This window comes from Rutidosis leptorrhynchoides, chromosome 5 (genome assembly GCF_046630445.1).
Source record: "Rutidosis leptorrhynchoides isolate AG116_Rl617_1_P2 chromosome 5, CSIRO_AGI_Rlap_v1, whole genome shotgun sequence".
NCBI classification, from domain to species: Eukaryota; Viridiplantae; Streptophyta; class Magnoliopsida; order Asterales; family Asteraceae; genus Rutidosis; species Rutidosis leptorrhynchoides.
Genome location: NC_092337.1, coordinates 371,776,346 through 371,790,483, shown reverse-complemented (window position 1 = coordinate 371,790,483; position 14,138 = coordinate 371,776,346). Strand labels below are relative to the sequence as shown.

Below are 14,138 nucleotides of genomic sequence, written 5' to 3'. Positions count from 1 at the left end.
CCTTCATAAGTTTCACCAAAGTTTGACCTATAACCCGTGATTTCGAATACAACCTAAGGTATTTTCAGTTCATATTCTTAAAATTTGACTCGATCCAAGGAAGTGGCAAGTTGAACCAACAAAAACGGAGTTGTAATGAAGAAACTACGACTAAAACAAGATCGGGTATCCGAAGCTAGTTTAGCTACGAAAATATTTGGAGAAAAATTAAATTAATCATATATTTTCTAATTAATATGATATTTCATATATATTTACTTATGATTTGATTTTTTATATTTCAGGACCACCCGTAAACAACACGAGAAGATTAATCATAAGACCTCATGATTGTACGCAACACGTCATTTGACAACACGGTACTTTATGTACGCAACACGTCACTTGACAACATGGTACCATGGGTCGAGATTAATTCTAATCAATACGAATACGATGGGGTCTTTATTTATTTTATTTAAGCAACTAATTGTGGACCACTAACATCGGACTGCTAACTACGGACTAAGAAAATATTAAAAGTGTATATATATATATATATATATATATATATATATATATATATATATATATATATATATATATATGTAACGATTACTTAAAAAGAAAATATGTTGATATATTATATATATGGTTAGGTTTGTGATATCAATCGGAGACCAAGTCGTGTTTATTACCTTCAAGGAAAAACGTGAGTATATAGTCCCACTTTTAAACTCTAAATATTTCGGGATGAGAATACATGCATTTTATGATTTACGTTATGGACACAAGTGATTAAAAATATATATTCTACGTTGAGTTGTACCACTGGCATACTTCCCTGTAACTTGGTAACTACTATTTACATGAGGTATTGTAAACGCGAATCCTGTTGATAGATCTATCGGGCCTGACAACCCCAACCGGACTGGACGACCAGTATTCAACGGTTGCACAGTACTTCGTTTCGGTGACTACACTTGGTACGGTGTAGTAAGATTTCATAATAAAGGGAATATGCGACGTTGATTAAATGTTAAGTATGGTTATCAAGTGCTCAACAACTTAGAATATTTTTATTAAAACGTTTATATATGAAATCTTGTGGTCTATATTTATAACGCTGCCGGCATTAAACCTATATCTCACCAACTTTATGTTGACGTTTTAAGCATGTTTATTCTCAGGTGATAACTAAAAACTTCCGCTGCAGCATGTTGAATTTAAACAAGATCTTGAGTATGCATATTTGTGTCAAAAATAAAACTGCATATTGGAGGATTTGTAATGTAAAATATGTTGGAAGTCGTAATGTTATTATCACATGTAAAGTTTGTAAGTCTAAGATTATCGCTAAATGATAATCATTATTAAGTTGTTTAAACCTTGTATTTGTAATAAAAGCTATGGTTTGTATTGTAAAAACGAATGCAGTTTTTGAAAAATATCGCATATAGAGGTTAATACCTCGCGATGAAATCATATGTTATTGCATTCTTCCTTATGGTTAAGGTCGGGTTATGACATGTGGTATCAGAGCGTTGGTCTTAGAGAACCAGAAAATTTGCATTAGTGTATCTTATCGAGTTTGTTAGGATGCAATAGTGAGTCTGGACTTTGACCGTGTTTGATTTCGAAAACTATTGCTTATCCTTGTTGGTTAAAAAAAAATTAATATGTAAATATTATGTGGTACTAACGTGCTAGTTGTTATGTGATAGATGTCTGGCTTAGAACTTGTTATCACATTCAGCGACTCCGAACCAGAATCTTCAGATGGTGTTCCAGTCATTAACCTGTCCGATGATAAAAACGATACCTTTGGGGAAGACTCAAAATTTTTGGATGAATCAATTGAAGAGGAACCGGAAAGTGATCCTGAGGAGGAAGAAATACAGGAAATTACGAAAGACAAGTTTGAAAGAGGAAAGAAACGAAAGGCTACTGAATTGGAAAATCCAAATCCCGAGTTTAGAGAGGATGTTGTGGCACCAACTCCATCAGATACTTCCACACCTATTCTCGCTATTCCTATTAGTTCTATCCCGGCATCCAGTTCTTCAGCCCCTCCGCCAAAACGCAGGGAGACAACCAGGATAACCTTTAAGCGATTCCTTTGAACACGAACGCTTTGGGTTAAATGACACGCTGTTGTTTTAAACCATGGGATCATATAACGTTTTGTATAATATTACTAGTGTGGTTTGCTTAATGTTTGATGTAAGATAAGCATATGTAAAATAGTGAAGTGTAAAATGCAATAATTTTCCATGGTTGAGTATTATTTGGGTGATAGAAATTGATTTTCGTACTAAGCTATTAAGTATGAACTTTAACGGGTAGGTACTACCCTTGGTATAATTATAAAACGCTAATAAGAAGAAAAGGCTTTTATAATAATAACTGGTTCATATTATTAATAAGCTATGATGTACTGTAAATACATACTACATCTATAAAATTCCATGTGAATAATTATTTTTTTCATTCTTATTGAAGATTATGGCGCGATTGAACCGAATGACGGAACAAGAAATTGAGGAACTCATCAATCAGCGAGTGGACGACAGAATGTTATGGGTCGAGGCTGCGAGAGGTGCTGCAGTTAACCCAAATCCTCGTGTGGGATGTACTTACAAAACTTTTCAAGGTTGCAAGCCCTCATCATTCAGTGGAACAGAAGGACCGGTCGGTTTAACCCGGTGGATCGATAAGATTGAGTCTGTGTTTAAAATCAGTGGTTGTATTGAGAAGGACATGACCAAGTATGCATCGTGCACCTTACAAGATAGTGCACTCAGATGGTGGAAAAACTATGTGAAGGCCGTAGGAGGAGATGTAGCTTATGATACTCCCTGGGAAGAATTCAAAACAATGCTAATCAACGAGTATTGTCCAAGGAACGAGGTTAGGAAGTTGGAAGCTGAATTATGAAGCCTGAAAGTTGTTGGTACTGAACTCACCAACTACAATCAGCGATTCATGGAATCAGCTTTGCTATGTCCCGAATTGGTACCAACCGAAGAACGAAAGATTGAACTGTACAATGACGGTTTGCCTAAAAAGGTCAAGGCAAATATTACAGCATTGAAACCCAAGACTATTCACGAAGCCATCACCATGGCGAACGAGTTGATGGACCAGATTATTCTGGATAAGAACACTGATGTCAAGACATCGGGAAATAAAAGAAAGTGGGAAGGTAATCATCAACAATCCAACAAGAAACAAGAAACCACGCAAGGTGCGGGTAGCGGTTCGAACTCAGGTTACAAAGGACAAAATCCTTTATGTAACAGATGCCACAAACATCACTCTGGTTATTGTAATGTGGTGTGCAACAATTGTAATCGAAAAGGTCATCTTGCTGAAGATTGTAGGGTTCCCGCTACAAATACAAACGATACCAAGACTCCTGCCACCAATGCAAATAGAACTGCCTTGGCCACTGTTACTTGTTATGGGTGTGGGAAACAGGGTCATTATAAGAGTCAGTGCCCGAATTCAGAGAAGAATAACGGATCTGCACGTGGAAGAGCATTTGTTATTAATGCTAGAGAGGCGTGCGAAGACCCGGAGCTTGTTACGGGTACGTTTACCATTAATAACTTATCCGCATCTATTATATTTGATACTGGTGCCGATAGAAGTTACGTGTGTAGAGACTTTCATGCTAAATTGAATTGTTCATCATTACCTCTAGATGCTAAGTACATGATTGAGTTAGCTAATGGTAAACTAATTAAAGCCGATAAAATTTGCCGTGATTGTAAAATAAATTTAGCCGGAGAAACATTTAAGATTGATTTGATACCCGTAGAATTAGGAAGTTTTGATGAAATAGTCGGCATGGACTGGATGTCCAAAATAGGAGCTGAAGTTGTGTGCGCCAAGAAGGCAATTCGCATTTATCGTAAGGATAAAACGCCAGTAATGATTTATGGAGAGAAGGGTAACTCAAAGCTAAAACTCATTAGTTATTTGAAAGCTCAAAAGTGCTTGAAGAAAGGGTGCTATGCCATCTTAGCATATGTTAATAAAGTCGAAATGAAGGAAAAAGTGAAGAGCATCAACGACGTGCCTGTGGCAAGAGATTTTCCTGAAGTATTTCCGGAAGAGTTACCGGGATTACCTCCATTTAGATCTGTAGAATTTCAAATAGATCTAGTACCGGGAGCTGCACCAGTGGCTCGTGCTCCATATAGACTTGCACCATTTGAGATGAAAGAGTTACAAAGCCAGTTACAAGAAATACTGGACCGTGGTTTCATTTGACCGAGCACTTCACCGTGGGGAGCTCCGATTTTATTCATCAAGAAGAAAGACGGATCTTTCCGAATGTGTATAGATTATCGTGAATTAAATAAGTTAACTATCAAGAATCGGTATCCACTACCGAGAATTAATGACTTATTTGATCAATTGCAAGGATCATGTGTTTACTCGAAAATCGACCTAAGGTCGGGCTATCATCAACTACGCGTCAAAGAAGAAGATATTCCGAAAACTGCTTTTCGGACACGCTACGGTCATTATGAATTTTTGGTCATGCCGTTTGGATTGACGATTGCGCCAGCTGTATTCATGGATCTCATGAATCGAGTTTGTAGTCCATATTTAGATAAGTTTGTTATCGTTTTCATTGACGATATTCTTATCTATTCTAAAAATGAACAAGAGCATGAGCAGCATTTAAGGTTGGTATTAGAATTGTTAAGAAAAGAACAGTTATACGCCAAATTTTCTAAGTGTGCGTTTTGGTTAAAAGAAGTGCAATTTCTTTGCCACGTTGTTTGTAGCAAAGTAATTCAAGTTGACCCAGCTAAAATTGAGGCCATTGAAAAATGGGAGAATCCTAAGACACCAACGCAGATACGCCAATTTTTAGGTTTAGCTGGTTATTATAGAAGGTTTATTCAAGATTTTTCCCAAATAGTTAAACCATTAACAGCGTTAACGCAAAAAGGGAAGAAGTACGAATGGACCTCTGAGCAGGAGAGTGCATATCAATTACTGATGAAGAAGTTGACTACGGCACCTATTTTATCGTTACCTGAAGGGAACGATGATTTAGAGATATATTGTGATGCTTCGCGACAAGGTTTTGGTTGCGTCCTTATGCAACTAAAGAAAGTTATAGCATACGCATCTCGACAATTGAAGATTCACGAGCGGAATTATACGATGCATGATTTAGAATTGGGAGCAGTAGTGTTTGCATTGAAGATATGGAGACACTATTTATATGGGGTTAAATGCACTGTGTTTACTGATCATAAAAGCCTTCAACATATCTTCGATCAGAAACAGCTGAACATGAGGCAACGTAGGTGGGTCGAGCTGATAAACGACTATGATTGTGAGATTCGCTATCATCCCGGGAAAGCGAATGTAATGGCCGACGCTTTAAGCAGAAAGGAACGGGAACCAATTCGAGTACGAGCGATGAAGATAAAAATTCGCATGAATCTCAAGTCACAAATCAAAGAGGCTCAACGAGAAGCTCTTACTAAAGAAAACATAGGAAATGAAATAATGAAGAAGTATGGGAAACAACTCGTTATACGGGAAGACGGAATTCGATATTTTGCAAACCGTATTTGGGTACCAAAGTTGGGTGGATTAAGGAAGTTGATATTGAACGAGGCACATAAGACAAGATACTCGATACATCCTGGAGTTGGAAAGATGTATCAAGATCTTAAGACGCATTATTGGTGGCCTAATTTAAAGACAGATGTTGCAACATATGTTGGGGAATGTTTAACTTGTTCCAAAGTCAAAGCAGAACACCAGAAGCCGTCAGGGTTACTTCAACAACCAGAAATCCCAGAATGGAAATGGGTGGTATTACGATGGATTTCATCACAAAGTTACCTAAGACTGCTTGGGGTTATGACACCATTTGGGTAATAGTTGATCGTCTCACCAAATCTGCACATTTCTTGCCTATAAAGGAAACAGATAGAATGGAGAAACTATTACGATTATACATAAAGGAAATTGTTTCAAGGCATGGAATACCTATTTCCATTATATCCGATCGTGATAGTAGATTTACATCAAAGTTTTGGCAATCACTACAGGAGGCCCTGGGAACTCGTTTGGATATGAGCACCGCATATCATCCACAAACTGATGGGCAGAGTGAAAGAACAATTCAGACTCTTGAAGACATGCTCAGGGCATGTGTGATTGATTTTGGAAACGGATGGGATAAGTATCTACCATTAGCAGAAGTCTCGTATAATAACAGTTATCATGCGAGCATTAAAGCTGCACCATTTGAAGCACTGTATGGAAGGAAGTGTAGATCCCCTATCTGTTGGAATGAAGTAGGAGATCAACAATTAACTGGTCCCAAGATCATACACGAAACGACTGAGAAGATAGTACAAATCAAGGAGAGATTAAAAACAGCCCGTAGTCGCCAAAAGAGCTACGCGGATGTCCGAAGGAAACCATTAGAGTTTCAGATCGGTGTCATGGTTATGCTAAAGGAGTCACTTTGGAAAGGTGTAATACGTTTTGGAAAAAGGGGTAAACTGAACCCAAGGTATGTAGGCCCGTTCAAGATCATCGAACGCATCGGACCGGTAGCCTATCGACTCGAGTTACCACAACAACTCGCCGGAGTACATAATTCATTTCACATCTCAAACCTCAAGAAATGTCTTGCAAAGGAAGATCTCACCATTCCTCTTGAAGAAATCCAAGTCGATGAGAAACTACAATTCATAGAAGAACCAGTCGAAATCATGGACCGTGAAGTTAAACGGCTCAAGCAGAGCAACATACCAATCGTTAAGGTTCGTTGGAATGCTTGAAGAGGTCCCGAGTTTACTTGGGAATGAGAGGATCAGATGAAACAAAAGTACCCACATTTGTTTCCCGAGAACGCAAAATAGGTACAACTTTAAAATTTCGGGACGAAATTTATTTAACGGGTAGGTACTGTAACGACCGGATTTTTCCGATCGTTTTACACTTATAAGATTAATATTTACATAAATTAAACCTTACCAACATGATAAGCAATCTAAATTGTTGAGACTTATATTTTTGAAAAGAGTTTTACACAACGTTTGACCGTCCAATTTGACCGATGATATCACGAACTATATAACATACAATAATTATACGTTTGTGTATATATATGTATTTTTATATATTTAACATGATCTAAGAATGTTTTAAGATCTCATTGTGTACTAATAACAATGAGTTATAAGTATATTTTGAGACTACTAACTTAAGTTTTCAAAACGATAACTATATGTGACGTTCTTCGACTTAAATACTTAAAACTTATAATGCTTATACATGTATCGTATAGATATGTATTTTATCACTTTTAAAGGATTTATATACATAAAACAATATAAGTATATTTACAAAAGATAGCTATATTTGAATCCTCGTTGCGTTTTCTCAAGATTTTTATACGTATATCTAAGGTATATGTACCCGTATCATACCCGGCTTCTATACGTATTTACTATTGGTATATACACATCACAATCACTTTATTAGCAGCCATGAGTCAGCCAATTTTGGATCTTAGCATGCATGATTAATCAATTTGTCATATTACAAGACTTTTGCACAATATTACAAATTTATACATTTTTTCACCACCATTTATACTACATTCCATTTTCATTTTTACTACACATTTTCTCTAACCAAAAACACACTCTTAGGAACCTTAAGTGTTCTTCACAATCTCAGAAAATAACCATGAAGATCTAGCTTCAAAAACAACCCTTAATCATCATAAGAAAATTCATTCAAGAACACTTCAAAAATCATTCCAAGTAAACAAGTTTACTTCCAACCTTTCAATCCAACTCCACCACTCTTTTGATTCTAGGATTTTTCTCATCTCTTACAGTAACTTTTTCCAAGTAACTTGAGGTAGTAACCTTATTCATAATCTTATTCAATTCATATTCATATAGCTATCTTATTTTGTGGTATAAAATTTTAACAACAAGAACATAGTTTGAATGATTTCAAACTTGTTCGCAAACTAAATAGATCCTTCTAACTTGACTTTTAAAACACTTCAGGACCTGTAATATATCATAATGATATGCCAACTTAACAAGATATAACTTGGTTTTACAAAGAACACCTTAAAAACTGAATCTACGTCGTCGGAGTGCGACCGGGGGCTGTTTTGGGTTGGATAATTAAAAACCATCTTAAGCTTTGAAGTGGAAGTTCATGTTCTGGAAAAATGATATTTCTTATGAATATGTTAACACATAAAAATTTCATGGTTTAACTCAAAGTGTAAGTATTTTTAGAAAAATGATCATTAAATGTTGTTTTTATGATGGAAAATGATCACCTTCATAAGTTTCACCAAAGTTTGACCTATAACCTGTGATTTCGAATACAACCTAAGGTATTTTCAGTTCATATTCTTAAAATTTGACTCGATCCAAGGAAGTGGCAAGTTGAACCAACAAAAACGGAGTTGTAATGAAGAAAATACGACTAAAACAAGATCGGGTATCCGAAGCTAGTTTAGCTATGAAAATATTTGGAGAAAAATTAAATTAATCATATATTTTCTAATTAATATGATATTTCATATATATTTACTTATGATTTGATTTTATATATTTCAGGACCACCCGTAAACAACACGAGAAGATTAATCATAAGACCTCATGATTGTACGCAACACGTCATTTGACAACACGGTACTTTATGTACGCAACACGTCACTTGACAACATGGTACCATGGGTCAAGATTAATTCTAATCAATACGAATACGATGGGGTCTTTATTTATTTTATTTAAGCAACTAATTGTGGACCACTAACATCGGACTGCTAACTACGGACTAAGAAAATATTAATAGTATTAAAAGTATATATATATATGTAACGATTACTTAAAAAGAAAATATGTTGATATATTATATATATGGTTAGGTTTGTGATATCAATCGGAGACCAAGTCGTGTTTATTACCTTCAAGGCAAAACGTGAGTATATAGTCCCACTTTTAAACTCTAAATATTTCGGGATGAGAATACATGCATTTTATGATTTACGTTATGGACACAAGTGATTAAAAATATATATTCTACGTTGAGTTGTACCACTGGCATACTTCCCTGTAACTTGGTAACTACTATTTACATGAGGTATTGTAAACGCGAATCCTGTTGATAGATCTATCGGGCCTGACAACCCCAAACGGACTGGACGACCAGTATTCAACGGTTGCACAGTACTTCGTTTCGGTGACTACACTTGGTACGGTGTAGTATGATTTCATAATAAAGGGAATATGCGACGTTGATTAAATGTTAAGTATGGTTTTGAAGTGCTCAACAACTTAGAATATTTTTATTAAAACGTTTATATATGAAATCTTGTGGTCTATATTTATAACGCTGCTAGCATTAAACCTATATCTCACCAACTTTATGTTGACGTTTTAAGCATGTTTATTCTCAGGTGATAACTAAAAGCTTCCGCTGCAGCATGTTGAATTTAAGCAAGATCTTGAGTATGCATATTTGTGTCAAAAATAAAACTGCATATCGGAGGATTTGTAATGTAAAATATGTTGGAAGTCGTATTGTTATTATCACATGTAAAGTTTGTAAGTCTAAGATTATCGCTAAACGATAATCATTATTAAGTTGTTTAAACCTTGTATTTGTAATAAAAGCTATGGTTTGTATTGTAATAACGAATGCAGTTTTTGAAAAATGTCGCATATAGAGGTCAATACCTCGCGATGAAATCATATGTTATTGCATTCGTCCTTATGGTTAAGGTCGGGTTATGACAGGCCGTGTACTTGACTGTTGTTGGGCTTGAAAAAGAAAATACGGGTTAAATAGATATAGACTACGAGTTAAAACAGAAAGTATCGGGTAGAGGAACGATTTGGGTATGTTTTAGGGTTAGCGGGACGTCGCGGGTTCTAACCCGGACTTGGGTATTTTTTTTTAAGAACTACTTCTTGAGGTAGTTTACTTATTACTTATTATTATTATTATATTGTTGCTATTATTATTATTATTATTATTATTATTATTATTATTATTATTATTATTATTATTATTATTATTATTATTATTATTATTATTATTATTAAAATTAATATTTTTTTATTATCATTAATATTATTTTTATCATTATTATTATTTTTATTATTATTAGTATTAACATTATTATTAATATCTTTATTATTTTTAATATTATTACTATCATTATTATTACTTTTACCATTATTATTATTACAACTGTATTATTATTATTATCAATATATTACTATTAATATTATTATTATAAAAGTTAGTTATATAAAAATATACTTAATAAAACTACATTTTATAAATTATTTATTTAAAGTATATAAAGTAAATATATTTAAGTTAATAAATGAAACACATGAATTACTAAAAAAATAACAGTTATATTAATAATAATACATAAATTTATTTGACTTCAATTATATATATATATATATATATATATATATATATATATATATATATATATATATATATATATATATATATATATATATATATATATATACATGATATAGGTTCATGAATCCGAGGCCAACCATGCATTGTTCAGTTCAGTCGTATGCATATTTTTACTACAAAATATCGTATCGTGAGTTCATTTGCTCCCTTTTACTCTTTATATTATTGAGACTGAGAATACATGTGCTGTTTTTTACAATTGCTTTATTAAATGCTTTTGAAATATATTTTGAACTGAGAATACATGAAATGCTTTTATAAATGTTTGACGCGATATGACACAAGTAAAACATTCCTCGAATGAATTATTATGCAGACAGAAGTTCTGTGGATTATTATTGAATTAGTTGGACGTTATAATTACCACTAATTGTTGTGAATATTTCCCCTGATTATTATTGCTTGGTAACCTAAGAATTAGAAACGAGTATGGCCCTAATTCACGCGAATCCTAAAGGTAGCTACCGAGTTTAACACCCCCACCCAGAATGTTCACTAGACGGAAGAGCTAGTGGGCGTGGTGTTTAGTACTTCGAAGTTTATATATTATACACACGAGATGTTCTGTTTTGGGGATATTATTGATACGCATTATATGTTAAGGTCGGTTACCATGTTGATCAATGAAATCGAAATGAATGTTATGTATCGAGATAATGATTTTTATACACAGGTTATGTGTATTAGTTTTGTGCACGAGATATGTGCACGATTATTTAAAAATCGCGAGGCAACCAACGGGGGAGAAAAGGATACGAACCTACTCTGCTAAGCATTATGAAAAATGGTTTCGTACTCGAGATAGGTGTACTGTATTTGAATCTTGCGGTCTATCAAAATGATGAATTTTATTGTTTACGATAAACTTATGAACTCACCAACCTTTTGGTTGACACTTTAAAACATTTTATTCTCAGGTATGAAAGAAATCTTCCGCTGTGCATTTGCTCATTTTAGAGATATTACTTGGAGTCATTCATGACATATTTCAAAAGACGTTGCATTCGAGTCGTTGAGTTCATCGAGATTATTATTAAGTCAATTATAGTTGGATGTATTATGAAATGGTATGCATGCCGTCAACTTTCATTGTAATGAAAGTTTGTCTTTTAAAAACAAATGCAATGTTTGTAAAATGTATCATATAGAGGTCAAATACCTCGCGATGTAACCAATTGTAATGTATTCGTCCCGATAGATTAGGACGGGTCGTTAGATCTGACAAGACCCTTAGTACATTGTCGGTCCTAGACCATGCTAGTGTAGTCACCAAGCATATAAACTTCGTATGTGCACGCTGAAGCACATCGGTTGTTGTAAGCTGTACCTCTGCTAAGTAAGGCCATGGAACCCGGTTAGTGTTGACCAGTGCACTGCACCATAACGCGGTCTCAAGCATTGCACCCCGCTTGAGGGATTCTTAGTTAATTAAGGAACTGTTTGTTTAGACACATAAAGGATTGGACCGTTAGGATAACCGAACGTGTTCATGGAAGTCAACTTGACTTGGCCATGGTGTTCTTTATGGTTGAACTCTTTTTAAGGGCCAAACTATCTTTCAAAACCAATCATTAACGAAAGCATTGAAACACATCACGTCTCTCGAATATGGTAAACCATGTATTCTATTATGCTTAAGAAAGTTTAGACTATTTTGGAATGTTAATACGTCACCCAACCGAGTCGCTCAATTGAATGAGCCGTCTGAACGTGTATGCCTGTAGTCAGATTGCACGGGCGTCGGGGGTAAGGGACGTTGCTGTCTATTCAGAATCTTCATAAGCCAGCATTCCATAATCTCGGTAGAATAACTGATGAAGTCATAGTATGCACTCACTTTAACCTTATCTGAATTACGAATTTTATCGCATTTACTTTATCTGTCTTATAAATTAGAAAATCCCAAAATAAATAACCACTACTCCCTAACTATCTTAGGCTTAAATATAGGTTCGATTCTACTGATATCTCAAAAATACGACTCTAGGTCATACTTCCCTTACTTATAAGGAGTAGTAAGATTTAGGCCCCGCTAAATATAAATTTAAAACAGTACCCTCTCCCATGAGTGGCTGATCCTGGCGAGCCGCGGCCCGACGACACCGCACAAATAAAAACCGTCCGTATCGGCCATATCACGGGAGAATACTAAGTTTTTGGCACCGCTGCCGGGGAACTGGTATCAGGCAATACTGCTCTCTATCAAACTTATTCACAAGCATTTAGTGGTTTCTAAGAAATACAATTATGCACGGACTTGGTTGTTGGATTTTCCGAACAGTCGCCAATTATATTGGGACCAAAAGGATCCTGCATCTCCGTAGTCGGACTGGCCACTTGGTTTGTTGAATAGTTCGTGCAGAGCTCTGTTACCGAAATACCAGGGAATCAGTAGCCAGAACCATAAACATATTCAACCGTAGGATAGTTAGCTAATTAAATTAGATTACCTTAGATTACTTTAGACTACCTTAGATCAAACTAGATAAAATTAGATTACCTTAGAATTAGATTACCTTAGATTAGTTTAGCTTACTTTAGATTATCTTAGTTTATTTGCGAAAAATTAAAAACAAAAAGGCATACCCTGTGTATGACCCAATCCCAATCTAGACCAGGGCCGTTGTTATTCGTACCTGATCCAGACGCAATAATCTCTAAAGCACGCAAGGAAGCACGAATCAGAAATCAAATGGTGTTACGCGTTACATTAGCAGAAAACACCAAACCCTCGATTGAAGGTCGAGGAGGACCAATCAGATTTCCAGAGATTCAAGGACACTCGTTCGAGTTAAAACATCACATCATCCAGCTCATCCAAAATAGCTATCAGTTTCATGGATTACCGAACGACGATCCTAATTCTCACCTTGATAAATTCATATCTCTTTCGAACTCCTACAAATAGCCAGGGATAGGACAAGATATAGTCCGACTATACTTGTTCCCCTATTCTCTCACTCATCATGCTCAAACTTGGTTTGAAGGACTTGAAAAAGATTCCATCACGTCATGGACGAAGATGGCTACTAAATTCCTAACCAATTTCTCTCCTTCTAAACAAATCAAACTGAAGAATAACATCATTAACTTCAAACAAAGTTATGATGAATCTCTTTATACTGCATGGGAGCGATTCAAAACCCTACTGAAGAAATGCCCTAATCACCAGCTAGAACGGTCAGCCCAAATCTGTACCTTCTACAATGGTTTTACGGTAAATCATAGGATGACGATCGATGCAGCAGCTCAAGGGAATCTGATGAACCAAACCGCAGACGAAGCATGGGAATTGCTCGAGAACATGACAATGCATCATCATGACTGGAACAGTGGTGAAATAACTTCATCATCTGCCCCACTCTCTGCACTTAACAATCAAACAGAGGCCATCAAATTCCTCACGGATAAGATGAAATCTCTTGCTAAACAACTCAGAGAATTGAAGATGCAGCCGCAGCAGGTTAACCAAGCTCAGGCTTGTGTTAATTGTACCAACCCGCAACCCACTAAAGAATATCAAGTTGAGTACGAAAACCCTGACGGTTCAGTCTGTTACGTCCAATACCCATCTCGTCCACCAAATCCCGAATTCAATCAACCACCTAGGGATAATCATCTTCAGC

General features: G+C 35.5%; 1 non-coding gene across 1 annotated transcript; it reads right to left on the bottom strand.

The window, feature by feature from the left end:
- Nucleotides 1–13,579: 13,579 nt before the first annotated feature.
- LOC139851175 (small nucleolar RNA R71) lies at nucleotides 13,580–13,686 on the bottom strand. The gene has a single exon (XR_011760532.1). It is a non-coding gene; the product is annotated as a small nucleolar RNA R71 (small nucleolar RNA).
- Nucleotides 13,687–14,138: the final 452 nt, after the last annotated feature.